Source organism: Saccopteryx leptura, chromosome 2 (genome assembly GCF_036850995.1).
Source record: "Saccopteryx leptura isolate mSacLep1 chromosome 2, mSacLep1_pri_phased_curated, whole genome shotgun sequence".
NCBI lineage: Eukaryota > Metazoa > Chordata > Mammalia > Chiroptera > Emballonuridae > Saccopteryx > Saccopteryx leptura.
Window position 1 is genome coordinate 284037643 of NC_089504.1, and position 21108 is coordinate 284058750.

General features: G+C 41.3%; 1 protein-coding gene across 5 annotated transcripts in view; it reads right to left on the minus strand.

Moving 5' to 3' along the window:
- Window positions 1–21108, minus strand: part of LOC136390943 (uncharacterized) — an 81750-nt gene that overhangs the window by 4703 nt on the left and 55939 nt on the right. Inside the window, exons 1-2 of one of the 5 annotated variants that reach the window (XM_066362107.1) lie at window positions 6405–6607; window positions 2775–2906 (exon numbers count right to left, since the gene is read on the minus strand). The exons of 2 other annotated variants lie outside the window; for them this stretch is intronic. The gene's annotated coding sequence lies outside the window, so the exon portion shown is untranslated. Of the gene's footprint in view, window positions 1–2774; window positions 2907–5958; window positions 6097–6404; window positions 6608–21108 lie in introns of those variants that run through there. 2 more of the 5 variants (XM_066362105.1, XM_066362108.1) reach the window with 2 other exon arrangements.

The following is a 21108-nucleotide window of genomic DNA, read 5'->3' on the forward strand; positions in this document are numbered from 1 at the left end:
TACTGAATAGTATAAAAGAAGAACAGGTTTTTTTATTTATTCTAGAATATGAGTTTAAGAGGAAGTTGTCATCTCCCATGTAAACAGAATGAGTATAAAGCGTATATTTTACAATCAGTAGATATTTCAAGGCCCTGTGACTTTCCCTCCTTCCCAACTGCACATTTTATTTTCAGAGACTGGAGAAATATTAAGGACAAGTAAAACTGATTTTTCTACTTTTTAATTTTCTGGGCATTTAGTAAGAAAAAAGACTATTTTTGCTTCTGCATATTCCTTATTAGTATAGAGAATTAAAAGCCGATTGTAAAGCTGAAAGAGACAAAATTCCAGATATACTTTTGAATTCACAGAGTGAATACCATTCACAGCTCCTCCCAACTCTTAACTAGAACTCTACATGGCAAGCATTCAGCAAGAAAAAAAATTTTTTTTTTTTTGTATTTTTCTGAAGCTGGAAACGGGGAGAGACAGTCAGACAGACTCCCGCATGCGCCCGACCGGGATCCACCCGGCACGCCCACCAGGGGGCGACGCTCTGCCCCTCCGGGGGGGGGGGGGGGGTCGCTCTGCCGCGACCAGAGCCACTCTAGTGCCTGGGGCAGAGGCCAAGGAGCCATCCCCAGCGCCTGGGCCATGTTTGCTCCAATGGAGCCTCGGCTGGCTGCGGGAGAGGAAGAGAGAGACAGAGAGGTAGGAGAGGGGGAGGGGTGGAGAAGCAGATGGGCGCTTCTCCTGTGTGCCCTGGCCAGGAATTGAACCTGGGACTTCCGCACGCCAGGCTGACGCTCTACCACTGAGCCAACCGGCCAGGGCTCAGCAAGAAAATTTATTCTCACACTTTCGGGGGAAGATGGGGCTGAACAATTGGGCCACATGATTTCCTTTGATTGAGTGCCTACTGTGTGCAAAATGCTATAGTGAATTGAGCTACTTTAGATAAGTTGATAAAACTCAGGTTCTTGTCAAGCAGAACAATGTCCAAGTGTCCTTGTAAATTAGAATTATAACACTGGGCCTTCCCATTTGCCCAGAATTTATAGTTTTAAAATTGCAAGGAAGAACCAAGTTCCAGAGTGTCTTAAAACCAAATTATTTAGAAAACTTTAAAAGAAGACTCTACAAGGTTATAAGAAGTTGTAAATAAATTCACAAATTAATCTGACCAAGGCCAGAATCACCTCTATGATTCCAATTTCAACTCTTCCAATGACCCTTTCCCACTTTACTGCTCCAAGAAGTCAAGTTTATTACAACTATGCCACGTTTAACAAGTTTTTATAGGCTATGACCACTGCTCCATAAAAGGTCTAGTATCGTACAACCATGCGGTGGCACAGTGGATAGAACATCGGCCTGGGATGCTGAGGACCCAGATTTGAAACACCAAGGTTGCTGGCAAGAGTGTGAACTCATCTGACTTGAACACAGGGTCACTGCCAGAGCATGGGATCATAGGACCCCATGGTGGCTGGCTTGAGCCCAAAGGCCGCTGGCTTGAAGCCCAAGATCGCTGGCTCAGCTGGAGCCCCCTTGTCAAGGCACATATGAGAAAGCAATCAATGAACAACTAAGGTGCTACAACTATGAGTTGATGCTTCTCATCTCTCTCCCTTCTTGTCTGTCTGTCCTCCTCTCTTTCTTTCTTAAAAAGAAAGAAAAAGGCATAGTCTCAAACTTTCAATGTGGAATTAAAAGGCCTCAGGATTCCACTCCTTGCTCATTCTTAACTTTTGGCATGCCAACTACTAAAAGGCTTCCTCTCAGAAAAAGGAAACAATAGGAAGAACCAAGCCTCCCCCAACGTGTGGCAAAAAGAAAACCACACAATGGGCATATATAGAAAACGTTGGCACAAACAAAATACTAATATATGTTCTCATACAGGGTAAAAATACACATCCATCATCCTTCAAGCTACCAAATTTGAAGCAAGCAAATAAAAATGTGTATCAATCTAAAGCGTTCTGACAAAATTTAAGCATTCAAATATAAATTTTAACTACCACAGGGGTCCCCAAACTTTTTACACAGGGGGCCAGTTCACTGTCCCTCAGACTGTTGGAGGGCCACCACATATAGTGCTCCTCTCATTGACCACCAATGAAAGAGGTGCCCTTTCCAGAAGTGCAGAGGGGGGCCAGATTAATGGCCTCAGGGTGCCACATGCGGCCCGCAGGCTGTAGTTTGGGGATGCCTGAATAGCTAGCTATCTAAAGTAAAAAAAATCTCAGCACAAATGTTCCTTTTTTTGTGAAATTCCCTTTGATTCCCAACTACTCCCAGGAATGTCCTTCATGGGCCCACAATATTATATTCACAACATTGTTATAACAAAGGTAAGACTGTATCCTTAGATATGCAGGCAGGGAAGTCCTGGAAATAAGGTTCACCATCTTAGCACCTGACATACCACAGAGAATAAATGCTGGTTGACCCATGTAGGATAATGAGTGTGGGGCTTGAGCATTGCCACCTTGCCTCAAAGTCACACCAAACAATGATGACATGACAAACATCTGGTAAACCGTTCACAACCTGCCTTTCCTATGAGGTGCATTATTATAGCAGAAGTCCCTACTCACATAAAAGTATAAGGTAACTGCACTGACAGTTCTGACTGGCTTTTCACCTGGTAACATTTGCCTTAGGAACTGCTATAATAATAAACAAAGCAGTTTTAATTTACAAGATACCCGACAGAAAAAGACACAAAAATACAATATGCTCAGATTAAATCACAGAAGTAATGGGCTCATCATCAGGCTCTTTACCTTTCAAGATGTCAATTTGCTCTCTCTTCTACACTGGGACACAGGAACTTCCCAAGAATGATCTCTGCCTCCCACTCAGATGGGAAGTTTTAGGTCAAAGTGGAATAACAACAGTTAGTCCCAAATTCAGTCCTACAGGGAATGGAATGGAAAAGTTCACACCCCAATTCACACTAGTTGTAAAAAAAAACAAAAAAAAAAACCCACCCATTCCCTAAGGAGCTGAGGCCAAAATAATATTTGGAAGAAAATGATTAGGTCTAGATCAAAAATGAGAAAGGAAGGAAAAACCACTAAAACCCAAAATGCAAGCTGGAGTACTGTAGCCCAAATCCATCCTGATGAAGACTTGGGAAGTTTAGAAATTGCAGAATCCACCTGACACAAAAGCCTCGTTCTAATCATTGTTTCTGACTTTCTTTCTCCACAACCAAGAATAGTCACCAATGGTTGCAAAATGACCTTTTATTTCCTATCTTCTCTATGTCCTGTTCTTAGCCTGGTTGGAGATGCTGAGGAAAATACCGAAAGCTTAAAATGAAAGTGGCCATAAGGTAATTTAACTTTGGAAAATCAGTTGGTCTAGAGCAGGAATTCTTAACTTGGGATCTACTGCCTTCCAAGTGGTCTGTGGAGAGACTTGGGGTGTGAGGGGGCAGCTGTGAACTTTCTGGGTAAACTTCCATCTTCATAGTTACTAACCTCTAAGTCAAAGTTAGCACTGCCTTCAACTGTGAACACAGTCAACGACAGGCAGTGGCAATCCTGTGACACCAAGAGAAACCACAAAGACACTTCCATATCATATTATAGTTGTTGCAGGTATGGCCCCATAGTATTTATACTCATCCCTACTTCAAAATTATATTTTCATTAGACTGCAGCTACTTTTTGCTATTTAATGTGTTATAAAGAAGGATATAAGTGACCATATCACAATTTTTAATGTTTTAATAACTGTTTCCATGTCATCTGTAATTCTCTCTTATGCATTTAAAAAAACACAATTCTCAGAAGGTTTCCTAATGATTCAGTAGATTGCCAAAAAGGTACATGGGACATGTATGGTTAAGAACCCTTCACCTAGAGCAAATAAAGTTTCTATAGACCCTAACATCATAGGCACCAGGTCATTCTACCAATGCTATTTCATAGTTGAAGAAAATTAAGCCACCAGAAAGTCAAGTAACATGTCCAAGGTCACACAAATTTTGGGTTGGTCTCAACCTAACGTTAGCACTCACAGCATATCTATTCCCACTCTCCCACAGGGACATCTGCTTACATTTCTACAATTGTGATAACTATTTTTGTCTTGCCACTAAATGAAGAAGAAGCATCACCTTTCAAAACTATTACAAAAACAAAACCCAGACAATAGAACAAGACAGATGTATAAGCTTCTTCTTTTTCAAGTGTGCTAATAATTGCTACAAAAGCTGAATTTGGTCTGTGTTCCTGAGACAGTGAGAAAAAGGTTGGGATATATAATAATATCTCATTTTCAGAAATGTTCAAAGCACTTTGCAGGTAGGCATTAACTTGTTAAGCACTGCAATGCATTATGAGAGGTCTGGGCAGTGGTATCACATCATATACAGGAAAACTGGAGAATAAATCAGGTTTGTTCAAAGTCACACAAAAGTCAATGGGAATGCCAGCTTCTTGATGACTACATCCAAGTCACCACAATCAAATACTTGGTTGATATGCTTGTGAAACTGCTGTACTTTCCCCCCCCCCCCATAAGCTAGAGAGAATTTCCTTTTCATTTAGAGAAGCAGACATTTTTGAAGGCTAGGAGGAAAATATCCCATAGAATAAATTCCAATGTACATAAGTACATTTTCACTTATGCTAGTCATCTAAGAATCCAGGTCAGGAATCCTTAGCTGAAACGCTAAATTACATACAACTTGCCTTATATCAAGAGAACAGTATGGAAATTGTTCCTTCAACTTTTAGTCAATTACCTTCTTATCTATCTACCATATCTCATGGAACCATTATCATCTTACATTCAAAACTGTTATTACAACGTAATATACTAATGGTTCAGTACTACAGATTCCAGGTCCTAAAGCTATGCAATGTCACCTCTGATTCAACTTTGCATTAAAATTTCTCTTCTTATCCAAACCACCAATTAATAGAATCCTTATTCCTCAAAGCATCCATCTAACTACCTGCTCCTTTTATTAATCCATCTGTCTTTAACAGCTTGGGTCTTTTTCACTAGTTAGGAAGGAGGTCTCTCTTAAATTCGTACTTAGGACCATAACATTATTCACACTAGCATTAATTTCTTGTTAAAACTTCCCAAATTATTAGTACCCAGTCAAAAAAAATCAACAGGATTATTATCTACGTTATGTCCCTGAAAAATCAAAGCTTCTTAACCCACACATGAATCTTACCCATCAATATCCTTTACCCCAATCCATCTCTCAGTTATTTCACTACTTATCTTTCCCACCTGCTAAATCTGATTATCATTTTGTGCTCAATGCACAAAAATCCAAATCTCTGACCCAAGAATGAACACTTAATTCTTGAATATATCAAATGTCAGCAAATACTCTACCACAGCCCATAAATCAAAATGTAACTCTTCACACAGCCACTCATTTTCCCACTAAAGTCACTGGCAGGGATCTATCCATGTTTGCCTTAACCAAAGTCTAACATTCCCACCTCAGAGTCTCTCTCCACCAACGGGTAGTTATGCTCACTTCTATACTCTAATAACTGCTTAGTCCCCAAATGGACTGCAATTTAGGCTCTAAGTCACTCCTCTCCATCACATACCAGGGCTCTTGGAGGACAGATTTCAGGACTTCTGCTTCAGGCTTAGGAGCCTTCACTTAAGGCACCCAACAACACTATTACAAACCTCTGGCTCTTCCCTCTGAACATTATAACCTGCTGTTGTTTTCGTCAGGATATCTCCATTTCATCAGGCTCACCCAACACTAACCAGTGAGGGACATCTTACTAGTCTTTACAACTTTCAAAGGTCAGTGACTGAGGCTCATTTCGGAAATCCACGACTTACTTCCAAAATGACTCAGTGACCCAGACATCACTACCTCACCTGGGGCCCTTTACCACTCGTATATAGTTTTCTTAGCTTTCACTTTCCCTGACCCTTCAACAAGTCACTGGCCTGCAAAGTCCCCTTTACCTCTCTATCCATCTTTAGGGTCTTACAGACGCCATCAAACTCAATCCGAATTCCCTTTTTTAATTCTTCATCTCGCTCCTCCAATGCCCCTTCATCCCAGAACTCTAGGACCTTTCCATCTCTTCCAGCCTCTCCAAGCACTGCTTGGGACACCACCTCTAAAAAATAGAGAGATACCTCCACTGTCCCCACTGCTCACTGAGCTCAGGGTAGAGGACGACTCCCACCTTCCCGCACAGGTCCCTCCAGACTCAACTCACTAAATCCGCAACCTCGACCGCCCCCTTTTCTTCCTCCCCTCCCTACCCCGCCCCACGGGTTTCCGTGCCCCTGGCTATCCCTGCCCCCAAACCGGCTCAAAACACGCGGACGTGGACTCGTCTCCCCGAATCCGCCCGCACCTCTCGGGCTCGCGTCCTTCCCCTCCCCCCTGAGGTGCCACTTACCCCCGAGGCAGGAGTGGGGGAGGGGAGAGGAGGAGCGGAGTAAGGGAGGGGGCTTCGGTCCCTGGCCGCTCTCAGCCCCGGGGGGCCGGGGCCGGGGCTAGCTGCAGCGCAGCGTCTCCCCCCGGCAGCGGCAGCGGCGGCAGCGGCGCCGTCCCACTCCCGCAGGCATACATAGGATCCATTGTCCACCGGCACCTCCCCCTTTCCGGCTCCCCCCTCCGGGTACCGCCCCTTCCCCCTCCCCTCAGTCCTCCCCCGGCCGCGCCGCGCCACGAAAAGTAACGCGGGCCACGCCACGGACGCGAGCGGAGCAGTGTCCCCCCACCCCCCGGCCCGGACGTCCCGCCCGGCGAGGGAAGGGGACTGCCCCTCCCCGTCTCAGCAACGGGCCTAGCCGCTGGGAAGGGCCCGCCTGGGAAGGGCCCGCCCCCATCCAAGGGAATGTCACTTATTCCCCCTCCCGGAACGCGCGCGATGGTACCAACCCGGCCGCTTCCTCCTCCCCATCCCAGGCCTTCCCGGAGAGGTACCGCGCCCGCCCCGCCCACCTAAGTAGCTCCGCCTCCTCGACCCCGCCCCTCCCGCCAATATTTTACTATGGGACCGCCCACCTCCCACACCACCTCCTGCTTTGCATGAACACGCCCATCGGGCTCCCTCCCCCGTAAATCCTTCGGCCAGAGGTGACGCCTATTCCCTACCTTAAAGTGGTAGAGCCCTCTTTCTCAACTTAAAAGAACCTCCCCAAAGGACGGCAGGGTGGGAGGTAGCCAGGGAGGGTATTTTCTTTCTCGCACACTCCTCCCCATTCACACACTCACCCGGCCTCCCCTACCATCTTTCGCAGCACTGGGGAGCAACCCTAGGGTACTGGAAAAGGCGCGGAGGGGGTTAGAGCCGCGTGGAATTTGGCCATCTTTGACAGAAACGAATTGGGAGCTGCTGAAATGAGTCTTTCCCTCACACTTGCCTGCTTCCCTGGTCCTGGCCTAGTCCTCAATCTTTAAGGCTACCCCCTCCAGGATGCAATTCCATCCTTCCCCATTCTCTCGAAGGTCCCTTGTCTTCACCCCTCAATCTCTTCACTGACTTTGCGTTGCAGGCTTTCTCCCCACCCCACAGGAGCAGCACCCTCGGGGTTACACTCTCCTCCACCCTCTTCAAAGCAGGTTCTCGCAAGGGTCCTGCAAGGTGGCTGTTGCGGGCTCTCTCCTTCCATATCCGGCCCAGCCCAGGCTCATTCACGCATTGCTACCTAATGTCCATAGGGGACCTTCTGCCCAAATCCTCGAATGGCTGCGCTACCGCTTTTTAATTGCAGTATCGCTCCCCAGATTTTCCGGGAGGCCTCTGCTTTGGAGAGCTCAAAGCCAGGGCATTTAGGTGCTGTCCCCTGTGAAGTGAGAAAGTAACCCATTAGGTTGCACTATTTCTCTGCAGGAAAAAAATGACAGCATCATGGTGAGCGCATGTTGCTGAATAAAACTGAGTCTGGCTACTCCTGTTTTATCTTTGTGGCCCTTGTTGTTGCCATGACAAATGGTTATTACAGACCTGTCTGCTCCACAGCCCTCCCCAGAAACACACTGTTGTGACATCTCTGTGTTTGTAGAGTCTTAATGTGAGATGTCTCTGCAACTATGTGCACTGGCCTCACAGCTTTTCTGAATCACCTAAGTGAAGACTGCTTACGTTTTATTCTCCCAGAAGATAGATGGAAGCAACATGGCTAAGAGAAGAAGATAAATTTTCTTCTGCTTTTGCTTCTATTGCCCACGTTTTTAACCAGGCTACTTATTTCTGTGTCTGCTTCCCTGTCTACAAAATAGGAAGCATTCCTTGGGGCAGTCTTTGAACTAATGGTGCTGGTTATAGATGATACAGGAGAGCCCTAAATAATAATAATAATAATAATAAAGCCTCGGAAACCATTTAAAACTCTTGACTGGTCATATAACTACCTATACCATGTCTCCCCAGCTTAGATTCTATGAAAAACTTTTTTTCATAGCAAGATGTTTTCTCTGTCTTCCATTATGACTGAGGATATAAATATAGGGAAAAAAAGACAATAGTAGGTATAAACAATATGAACCTAAGATCAATTAAAGGGTTCTAATGGAAAATAACTGAAATAAAATGTTTTAGGGGGCTAGTTTTTTGGGCAGTAAAACATTTGATGTAACCTAGATAAGAACTCTGTAAATGAAGGCAGGAGGAAAGTCAGATATGGACATATGAAAAAACAACTAAACCCAAGAGACATTTGGGATTGCTAATGTAGGTGAAAAGAAGGGATTCATAGACTGTCTCTATAAGAATAAAAGCACTACTAAAATAAACTCCTGAGTGGGGTATTCCAGGCCAGATCACCTTTACTCAGGATACTCAAAAGCAAGCTCATTATAACAATAATACATGTGCAGAACATCTTAACCATTTAATTAGGCATTATACCTTCACTCCACTATATGTGTCAAAGTTCAAAATTATTTACTGAGCCAGAAGAAGAATGTAAATGAGTATTAAATGTGAAACACTAGGGTAAAAGGGCATTTAATATTAAGAATTTAAGCATGCTTAGAAGTCATGAAACCTAATGATTAAGTGGTCCATAGTAATGATAATTTAGCTACATTGCACCTGGATAGAAATGTTTTAAAATATGATTTATTCAGTCAAATATCTATTTTACTAGAATTTGTATCCTCTGAATGTTCCAACTTCCATGAATTTCTATTCCATCTCACCTGAGAAAGAATCCTGTTTATTTGGCTGTATAGGGATCAAGCATACTGTGTGTGTGTGTGTGTGTGTGTATACTAATGGAGAATGAGGAAATCATTTTTTAAAGAATCCTATAAATAAAGGTTTAAACTGTTTCTGCTATTCTAGAAATTCTAAGATAGACTATAAACCAGGGGTTGGGAACCTATGGCTCGCAAGCCAGATGTGGCTCTTTTGATGGCTCACAGACAAATCCTTAATAATATTAAAAAAAAACGTTAAAAATATAAAACATTCTCATGTATTACAATCCATTCATTTCCTACCACTCATGTTCATGGTTGCAGGTGGCTGGAGCCAATCACAGCTGTCCTCCAGGACAACACCAAATTTTTATTGGATAATGTATAACGTACACAGGTCGTTGTACAGCTCTCACGGAATTACATTTTAAAATATGTGGCATTCATGGCTCTCTCAGCCAAAAAGTTTCCCGACCCCTGCCATAAACCATTTTTTAATCCAAATGATAAAACTATTTTAAAAAATGAAGGCTTTTGACACTAATGAGACCTGGGTTTTATTTTTTTGCTTTCTGAAACTTCTCATAATGATGATCAGCAACCACTGTGATGCAAATATGGATGATATAAGACTAGCTTCTTAATTTTTCAACTAATTACAGCATCTGCTATTTAAGTTTGCTTCCAGTCTGTTTTTACCTGTAAAGTCCACTTTCAAAATGCTTTTGTTCCCTTAGCTCTTGATAAACTTATACCTAAAATTTAAGGTTGGAAAGAACTCCCTCCAATTTACAGAAAAGAATTCTAAGACAGATGTTTAATGACCTGCCAAGATTATACCCATTTTTAGGGAGAAGAATTTAAATCCAACACCCTACAGTATTGTTCTAACTTCCACAGATTGTTCATTCTTAACAATATTTATTGTTGAAAGAGAGAACATGAAGTTCTACCTTAAGAATGATGAAATTAAAACTCATAACTAGTGTTATAAGAGGCCCTTGGTCAAAACACTCAGTTTGGCCACAATTTCCTGCTGCTTATACTGTTTCTTACTAATTCCCCTACCTCACTGTCCAAACCAAATTTGGTGAATTTCAACCCCAAAGGAATACTACCAAGAGACTCATTTATTTATGACAGAAAATGAAGGATTAAATGGAACAGCACTGCCTAACCAGGCAATAGTTGATAGAGCATCAGCCTGGGGTGCTGAGGACCCAGGTTCAAAACCCTGAAGTTGCCTACTTGAGCACAGGGTTGCAGGCTTGAGCAGGGGATCATAGACATGACCCCACGGTCACTGGCTTGAGCCCAAGATTGCTGGATTGAGCAAGGGGTCACTGGCTCGACTAGAGTCCCCCCCCTCCTCAAGGCACATATGAGAAAGCAATCAATGAACAATTAAGGTGCTGCAACTATGAGTTGATGCTTCTCATCTATCTCCCTTCCTGTTTGTCTCTCTCATATATATATATATATATATATATATATCGCTTAAAAAAATAAAAAAATAAAATAAAACAGCACCTAGACTCTCCCAGTGCTATTGTGCAATGCTGTAATAATATAACCAGGAAGTGATTTTTTTTTATTTTTTAGATTGCCTATGAAAGAGAAACAAATCTCCCTAGCCTAGTTTCACCAATCCATTTAAGTGAATGGGGAGTCCCAGAGCTTTATTCCAGCTGGGAAAATTTAGGGCTAAGTGTCTGTTTTGTAATGTAGGAATCAATATTCCCACCTCCTTCCTTCCTGCAGCTCCACCTGGGGCCATTGGCACTATGACCTGAGCTCTGGTCCTTTTCTGTATCATCAGGTATCTGCTTTCCACAGTTTGGGGATTAAAGGTACCACATCTGAAAGTTCTGACAGATCTGTGATGTGACAGATCCCTTACGAAAGCACCACCAATGTTTCCCCTCTATTTTCACTCTTAAACCTTCCCCTCATTGTTTGCCTTTTAAAATTCAAGTTATGGGACATCTGCTATTTTCTGAGCCCTAAACGACTAACATATAAATGTTGATCCCTCCCCCAGTTTAACCATAGTTCATATGGCTTAACAAGAAACAACCTAGGTGTTCCCATGTGCTCTAACCATTTCTCCCCCAATCTCTTGATTTTCCTGCCAGTCCTTTACACACACAGTTCTTTACATCTGTACTTAGAGTCCCACGTCACTTTTCCTCTTCAATTTCCACTAATTCACTACTATTTCCTTTCTTATTTTTCACGTCTTTCTCAACAATAATTCTGTGTATTTCTAATACTTCATTCATTGTCTTCTCCTAGACATTTCTCTAGGAGTTTTGCCCTTCAGATACACCTATTTTATTCTTCCTGGGTTCTGCCTTTACTGCTGGATTCATTCCACTTCTCACAATCAGCCTCACCAGCTTCTATGAAACTGCTCCTCAACTACTGCAGCTTTGACCTTAGGATCCAGTTTGCTCTCACTAGCCACATTGCCTTTTAGGAATTTTAGACCACTCATCATTCCAGCAATGCAAAGTCTTAATGCTGAAATGTATCCCACATTTCTTTGTTTTCGCTCCTGGGCTTCCAAACATTACTAGAAAAAAAACATTAAATCACTAAGAAATGGACCCCAACTAAAATTCAAGAGATAAAACTTCAATTAAACTTTAATACTTTTTACTTGGAAATCCTTTTAAGTATTCTCTTTGCCTCATATATCATTTCCTATAGCATTTATTCCAAATTTCATCTACTATTTCTACTTTGGAAGACCAGCCGTGTCATCTTATCCCACCTCTGAAGGGTTTTTCTTAGCTATCTCTCTCTCTCTTCCATTTACTTATACTTTGTTTTAGTATCTACAATAAAATCTTTCTGATACCAATGTTCTTTTCCCCCCCTTCCTTTCTATTCCCAATGTATTCAGAGGGTAACCTACATTCTTTGCCACTGCAATTCATTTTCCCACTCTGTAATAACCCAACCATCCTACTAAAATTCTCTCTTCAGCATGACCAAACCTAATCACCAAAATCCATCAAATGAATATCTTTTTCTTTCTGAACTCTTAGAGTTTGAATTCTAAGTATAATAATATTCTGATTGTCTTCTTCCTCCCACCAATTTTTAACATGATTTGGTATATACAATGAAATGATTACAGCATTGTGTGATTAACACCCACATAGATATAATTTGTGTTTATGTGATGATAACTTTTAAAAACTACTCTCTTAGCAACTTTCAAATATACAATACAGTATTATTGACTATAGTCACCATGCTGCCTGGACCTATGTATCTTTTAACTGGAAATTTGTACCTTTTGGAGACTTTTTTGCATTTCCCCACCAATCTATTCTCTGTTTCTGTGAAGTTTTTGTTTGTTTGTTTGTATTTCACATATAAATGAGATCACATAGTATTTGTCTTTCTCTATCTGCCTTATTTCACTTAGTATAATACCCTCAAGTTCCATCCATGTTAGTGTAAGTGACAGGATTTCTTTCTTTTTTTTTTGTGGCTGAATAATATTCAACCATATACACCCACATTTTCTTTATCCACTCATCTGGTGATGGACACTTAGATTTTTTCCACGTCTATTGTACATAATGCTGCAATGAACATGCAAGAACAGATATCTCCTCAAGATAGTGATATCATTTCCTGCAGATAGATACCTATAGGTGTGTCTTCTTTATTGATTTAAATTCTTCTTTTTGTCTTCTAAATTTTATTTCCTCAGAGTCCTTGGTTCTTTTAGCTTTCTCTCTCCAATTCTCCCTAGGATATCTCTCTCACTAATTTTAATCATCACCTCTCTGCAGATGACCAACACGTCTACATTTCTAGTTCAGGCTTCTCTTGAGTTTAAATCCTGAATTTCTATCTACACAGCTTGTCCATCTAGAAGTCAATTTCAGATGTCAAAGAATAATCTAAGCATGTTTCAAAATTAAGTCTTTCTTCTAAATTGATTGTCTTTCACTTAAGACTCAAAATTTTGGAGTAATCCTTACTCAAAATCTTCATATGTCTATATATCTTCTCAGTCACCAGTGTCCACAAATTCATCCTTAAATCAATTTTTTATTTTCTTCTCCCAAGTTGAGACTCTTTTCAGGGACAGAGAGAGAGTCAGAGAGAGGGATAGATTGGGACAGACAGACAGGAATGGAGAGAGATGAGAAGCATCAATCGTCAGTTTTTTATTGCAACACCGTAGTTGTTCATTGATTGCTTTCTCATATGTGCCTTGACCGCAGGCCTTCAGCTGACCAAGTAACCCCTTGCTCGAGTCAGCGACCTTGGGTCCATGCTGGTGAGCTTTTGCTCAAACCAGATGAGCCCACGCTCAAGCTGGTGACCTTGGGGTCTCGAACCTGAGTCCTCTGCATCTCAGTCCGATGCTCTATCCACTGCACCACCGTCTAGTCAGGCCCAAATTGAGACTCTTATAATAGTCTCAAAGTAGACATTCCTGACTCCAGCCTCTCCCTACATCAGTTAATTCTCCATGTTTTTTCCAGATAGCTCTTCCTTAAAGACCCATTTTTATATAATATAGTTCATGCAGTGACAATTCCTCTGTAGTTACATAAGGCCTACTAGCTCTTCTGGGCCCAACTAGGGCGCCTCTACTCTAAGATTTCAACAATGTGTAATAACAGGAACAATATGGACTTTAGAGTCACCTGGACCTGGGTTTGAATACTGGACTGTATTTTACTCAACAAGTAACCACAAACAAAAGAAAAAAAATGTTATTTTATTTCTCATTAATTTTAGTAGTAGATGTTTATATCTACTAATTTTAGAACATATGCAAACTTTTAATATCATCTACCTTTAGTCATAGCTCCTAGTCTTCTCCTCTATTTCAAGAGCAGGACCTTACACCTCTTTGTGTTCTGCAGTCATTTCATCATTGTTATATTTATTGAGCACCTATGTGCAGAGCATTTGGGCAAGTATATGAATCAGATATTCAATTTTGTCCTCATAGTGTAATCAGACTGATGTAGGAGATTCGTTCATTCATTCATTCATTCATTCATTCGAAAAAAAGAGTTTAGTAAGTGCCTCATACATGTGCCAGGTATCATGAAAAGTACTGAAGATTCAAATAAGCATAACACATGTTCCCTGCTGGTGAGATGTAGGATCTATCTAGTTAGGAATGTTGACATTTATAATTAATTCTAATAAGTGCTAAGATATGAGTAAATACCAGGTGTTTGGACACACAGAGGAGAGGTATCTGATCCAGACAGGAGAGTTGAGAAATGCAAGAAGACCTGAGTAGAATCTTAAAGAATGCACAGGAGCCAGCCAAGCAAAGGACTCAGCAATATGCAAAGGTTCCCCTGTGTGACAATGTATATAAATAACCACAATACAGGATAAAAAGTAATAAATAAGTGGCAGAACAGAAGCAAAGAATAAAATGGCAATTATAGAAGATCTATTATTCAAGAGTTGGGTGAGGTGAACAGAACCTGCTCCATGGAAGTGGTGGTATTTGAAGCGACCCGAAGGGGTCAGGGATCAGGTTGATTCAGAAGACATGCAGTGGGGTCAGATGCCTCTTTGTCTTTTTAGTATTCTTTGCAGTGCCCTGCATGCACACATCTGCTGTGATGATGATGATGATGATGATGATGATGATGTTGATGTTTTTTTTTTCCTTTGCAAGGGAAGATTCATGATTCAACAATTTTTTCTGGGTTGAGAGGCTCTCAATTAGACTGTCTAGCTTTGAATCCCAGCTCTGCCATTAGAGGGCTGTGTGATCTTAGAAAAATTACTTGACTTCTCTAAGGTTCTGCTTTTTCTTCCATAAAGTGGAGAAACAATATTTTCCTCACAGGGTAGTGTGAGGAATATATGAGTGACTGCATGTAGGAAGAGTGCCTGGCACATAGTTGGTTACTATTATTATATGTAGTATTTCTGAATTATCTACAATGGAATTGGCTTTAGGGGAGATTTTAGGAGCACTAAAAAGATCATCTTCTCAATACTTCACTTGTTTTCACAACAAATCTCATCTTACTCATTGGTACCTCTTCAACTTTCCTAACATGCTCCTTTAAGTTCTGCTATTACAAATTCATACCTTTGGATTTAAGATGTAAACTCTCCAAGTCCTTGGGAAGGATAAAACAATAAAGGGTTAGCTATGTTTTATTTTAATAATTTATCTGGCCAGACTTCTGTTCTCCTTAAATTGCTAATGGTAGTGAGGGACTCTTGTGGGGAAGAAAGAAAAAGGTTAATTCTGAAGCTTGGAGAACCTTTCCCAGAAAGTCAAGCTAGAAGGAAATACTCAGAGGACTTTCTGTGGGCAATAGGTCCTCCGGGATTGAAGAAAGGGGTGAGTTTAAAGAGAGATGCCCTGAAGTGATAAGAAAAAGAAAAAAAGGTCATCTGTGTCAGTAAAGACAAGCTTTTACTAAGTTAAACAGTGCTGACCTTGAGTTGGGGACTCTATCTACTACCTCTTTTTCCACTCCATGCTGTGTTTCACAATACATAACTTTGCTCAGGATCAGTCTGGATTATATTAATAAAGGAAACTAACAGGTGATCAAGAAACTCCTGGTTTTAAATTTTTATAATGACATTAACTTTCCTAGTTATTGTTTACCAATCAAAAATTAATAAGCACCTAATATGTATCTAGTGCTGAATTAGAGTGAGAATTTCATTAGAAGATGAAGAAATAGTCCTTGTCAAATCTTACGGTTTAGTTGAGGGGGGAAAAAGCTTAGCAACAATTAATTCCGAAACTATATTATAGACATGATAGACATCCATAAATTCTGAATTTCCAAAAGGAAAAAAGTAATTAGTAGAGACTGAAGAAGCAAGTGATCATTTGAAGGATCAGAAGTTGAACTGGGTCTTCAAGAATAGGATTGGGGCAATTCCAGGAGGGTAAGATTACTCAGGAAGAAGAGACAAGGAACCAAGCCAGAGAATAAAAGGAGAACAACATATATGTGGACAGAAAATGATAATAGTAAAGATGGTTACAAATAATCATAATGACAGCTGTCATTTATTAAGGATTTATCATGTGCATGTGCCATGCACTATTCTAAATACGACATTAATATTGTTTCATTTCAGCTTGGACCCAAGGTCACTGGCTCGAGCAAGGGGTTACTCGCTCTGCTGTAGCCCCACTGTCAAGGCACATATGAGAAAGCAATCAATGAACAACTAGGGTGTCACAATGAAAAACTGATGATTATGCTTCTCATTTCTCTCTGTTCCTGTCTGTCTGTCCCTATCTATCCCTCTCTCTGAGTCTCTCTCTGTCTCTGCAAAAAAAAAAAAGTAGTAATATTGTCTCATTTAATACACATAATAATTCATGCAGTGTAAACTGTTATTCCCATTTTACAGTTGAGGGGCCAGATGTTTCAAGGGGTGAGTTAAGTAACAGTCTTAAAGTCATGTAGCTAAATGGGAGTTTAGATTAAAGACCATGGCAGTCTGAGCAGAAAGCTCTCACTGCCTTAGAGCCCAGCCTCTCATCAGTGTGAGTGTTGGCATACAGAGGGGAATACAGCTGGTTAAAAAAGGTGAGAATTCATTACACAGAACATAAACATACAAGAAGGATACACTGAAGAAAAAAAGCCAGTTTGCTGAACACTATATATGAAACAGACACCTTCCTTACAGTATTATCCTGAATGTGATTTATAATTATCCTATTAGGCAGATGACAAAACCAAAATGAAGAGGTTAAATGACTTGCCTAAGCCTCACAACTATTACATAGCACAGTCCAGATTTGAATGCTAGGCTAGTGGTGTCGCTGCTATCCTGCTGTCTCTCTCCTTGAGCAAGGGAAAAACTGCAAGAATAACACCACTGCAATCTGCATGGTTGGTAGTCTTCAAAGCATTTTTATATTCATAGCCACATCTGATCCTTATGATAACCACATGACATATTTGGAAGATACCTCCATCATAATGAATAACAATAATCATCATTATAATCATAAAAATAATAATACTAGCCAGCACTGATTGAGTGTTCCCCATACGCCTGACACTGCTAAGGACTTTACATGGACTGTATGGTCGGCCTATAACAACTATATAAGATAGTCTCTATTATTATCCTTACCTTGCACTTGAAGAAACTGGTTCAGAGAGGTTTAAATAACTCAATGAAGGAGGCTGGGCTCCATAAATTATAGAACTAATTCAAAGTCAAGTGATAACGAGTGTGATTCCTGGACTAGAGCACAAATTCCCTGATTTCACATCTGTGCATACCCTTTCCATGCTATTTTTCTGACAATTAATCTGCAGCTACAGGATGAAGATTTGGAGAAAGAACTACACGCAGCAGGGAGAACAGCTGGAAGACAGCAGACTTATAGGTGTGAGATAATGCAGACCCAGGTGGGGAGCGTAAGGGGGATCAAAGAGGTAGCAAATCCAGGTGCTATCTGAGGAAGGCTACAGCCAGCACACTTTGGCAGCGTGTAAATATAAGAGGAAGAAAGAATAGATTATGTTTGGTTTCTAGCCATAAAATTGGTGGAAAGTGGGGCATTGTGGTCCAAAATAGAGATAGTTCAAAAATGACACTAGTCCACACTGCGATAACACTACCACTAACTAAGAATGGATATAATAAAAAAGACAGACAAGATGTAAAGAACATCATAGGGTACATGGTCAATAATATTATAATAACTATGTGTGGTGTCAGCTGGGTACTAAAATTATCCGGGGGAATCACTCTGTAAATTATATAATTGTCTAACCATTATACTGTATACTTGAAACAAATATAAAATTTTTTAAAAAACAGACAATAGCAAGTGTTGTGAAAATGGAAAGAAACTAACTTTCATACATTATTGATGGAAATGCAGCCACCTTCAAAAACAGCTTAGTCCTTTCTTTAAAAGTTGAACCTGGCCCTGGCAGGTTGGCTCAGAAGATACAGTGTCAGCTCAGCATGGGGACGTCCCTGGTTGGATCCCGTCAGGGTACACATGAGAAGCACCATCTGCTTCTCTTCCCCTCCCTCATTCCAGAGTCAGCCCCAGGCACTGAGGATAGCTCAGTGGATTCAAGCATCGGCCCTAAGGTGGATCCCAGTTGGGGTGCATGTGGGAGTCTGTCTTTGTATCTCCCCTCCTCTCACTTAAAAAAAAAAAAGTTGAACATAAGTTTACCATGACCCAGCAACTCTACCTTTAAGAGAAATAAAAACATGTCCACACACACTTGTATGTGAACATTAATAGCAGCATTATTCCTAATAGCCAAAAAGTAGAAACAATCCAAATATCCCTCAACTGATGAATACATAAATAAAATGTGGTACGTCCATACAATGGAATATATTCAGAATAAAAAGGAATAAAGTACTGATACATGCTATAACATGGATGCACCTTAAAATCACTATGCTAAGTGAAAGAAGCCAGCTACATTTCCAGGAAAAGCAAATCTGTAGAGACAGAAAGCCAGTGGTGGGATTCAACTGGTTCACACTGGTTTGGCAGAACCGATACCTAACTTTTTGTTGAGTTTGGTGAACCGGTTGTTAAAAATGGCACAGGGTTCTCCTTAAGGTGGATTCCTGGGCAGCCGCCCAGTGTGAAAATCAACCTACATTCCTTACTCTTTTTTTTTTTTTTTTTGTATTTTTCTGAAGCTGGAAACGGGGAGGCAGTCAGACAGACTCCCGCATGCGCCCGACTGGGATCCACCTGGCATGCCCACCAGGGGGTGATGCTCTGCCCATCCCGGGGCGGCGCTCTGTGGCGACCAGAGCCACTCTAGCACCTGGGGCAGAGGCCAAGGAGCCATCCCCAGCGCCCGGGCCATCTCCGATCCAATAGAGCCTCAGCTGCGGGAGACAGAGAGGAAGGAGAGGGGGAGGGGTGGAGAAGCAGATGGGCGCTTCTCCTGTGTGCCCTGGCCGGGAATCAAACCCGGGACTTCCGCACGCCAGGCCGACGCTCTACCACTGAGCCAACCGGCCAGGGCTCCTTACTCTTTTTTAACGTTCATCCGCACAACAGCATATTCTGAGTGCTCATAGTAATGTTCATTCCATCCATAGGTGAAAAAAATTGCAGGTTAAGACACCAATCAAGAAGCAATATGGAAATATCTTAAGCAACAGTTTTATTGTTTTTTGTCAGGTATTATTTAATATTTTTCATTAATATTTAAAACTCATAACATAATCTAGTTTTGTGTACCCCTTTTATTGTTCTTATTTAAGTATTAAATGCAGCCTGACCAGGCGGTAGTGCAGTGGATAGAGCATCGGACTGGGATGCAGAGGACCCAGGTTCAAGACCCAGAGGTCGCTAGCTTGAGCGTGGGCTCATCTGGTTTGAGCAAAAGCTCACCAGCTTGGACCCAAGGTCGCTGGCTTGAGCAAGGGGTTACTTGGTCTGCTAAAGGCCCGCAGTCAAGGCACATATGAGAAAACAATCAATGAACAACTAAGGTCTCGCAAGGAAAAACTGATGATTGATGCTTCTCATCTCTCTCCGTTCCTGTCTGTCTGTCCCTGTCTATCCCTCTCTCTGACTCTCTCTCTGTCCCTGTAAAAAGAAAAAAAGAAAAAAGAAAAAGCATTAAATGCATGCAATAATAAACTACCTTTTGGTATATCTTTTTTATACTTAAAACAGTCATTAGGGCAGAGAACCAGTTGTTAAATTAGAGGAATCCTGGGGTTATGGCAGTCTTGACATAGGACGTTTCAAGTTTACAATGCTCACTCCATAAAAAACTTTAAAAAATTGAGATGTAAGTGTTTCAGCTTATGCCTTTAGTGTCGTACTTATGACAACATGGGTGGACTAATTTGGTAGCACGCGCTGGAAGAATATGCAGTATTCTTTTTCTGTGGCTTAGTTGTGTTTTTTTTATGCTCTAGATTATGATTTTACAACTGTGCTAGGATAGATAGGTGACTTAGCCTAGGGTGGGTTTCGACTTACACCAAATTCAGGTTACGTTACTGTGGTAGGAATAGAACTATGTGGAACAGAACTGTCCTAACTTGACATAGTATTCTAACACCCCCTGTATTTGAATCCCACCAGCGCAGAAAGCAGATTAGTGGGGGTGGGACTAGGAATAAACTGCAAATGAATATGAGGGATCTTTTGGGGGTGAAGCAAATGGGTTTTTGCACAACAAAATGGATGGTTGCACAACACTGTAAACTTATTGAATCATTGAATTATACATTTAAAATGGGTGAGTTTAAAGTATATAAATTATATCCCAATAAAGCTGCATTTTAGAAAGGTGGAGCTGGCTTGCCAAAGAAGAAAGAGAGTTAAGTTTTAGAATGACAATCTGACACTGAAGTGGAGATGTCCTGACAGGGGAAAGGGCAGGTTGGAGGCGCAGAGGTGAGGGCTGAAGCAATAAAAATGAATGAGCTCACCAAAGGAAAAGGCACGCGGGAGAAAAGGAAGAGGTCAAGGGCGAAACCTTTGGTGTCACTATCTTTATGGGCAGAGCCAGTGATTTGCCTAGGCTAATTAATGTGGCATTTACCCTGGTAGTTCAAGTTTGGTTAATATTCAAATTTACTTGCGTGTTCATTAAGTATACATTAACAGAGCAGAAGTATGTGCCCTACAGCACAGTAAACAGTAGGGTTAATCTATCTGGGGGAAAATTGCCCTAAGTAACTAAATACTCAGGATAACCGGGAATGGACTGAATCTATTCCCTGTATTTTGAAGCTAAAAAAAAAAAAAAAAAAAAACACTGCACAAACACTTTTATCCAAATTAGAATTAACATCAGCAGTAGGGAGTGCGGTGTTTCAAGAGCAGTGATATTTCACTTAGTAACTAACCAACTGTAAAGCCAGCAGGCAGGGCCGGGGCCACCATCAGAGCAGCCTGGCCCATGCAGGTTCGCATTGGATTCGGACAGTCGGTAAAG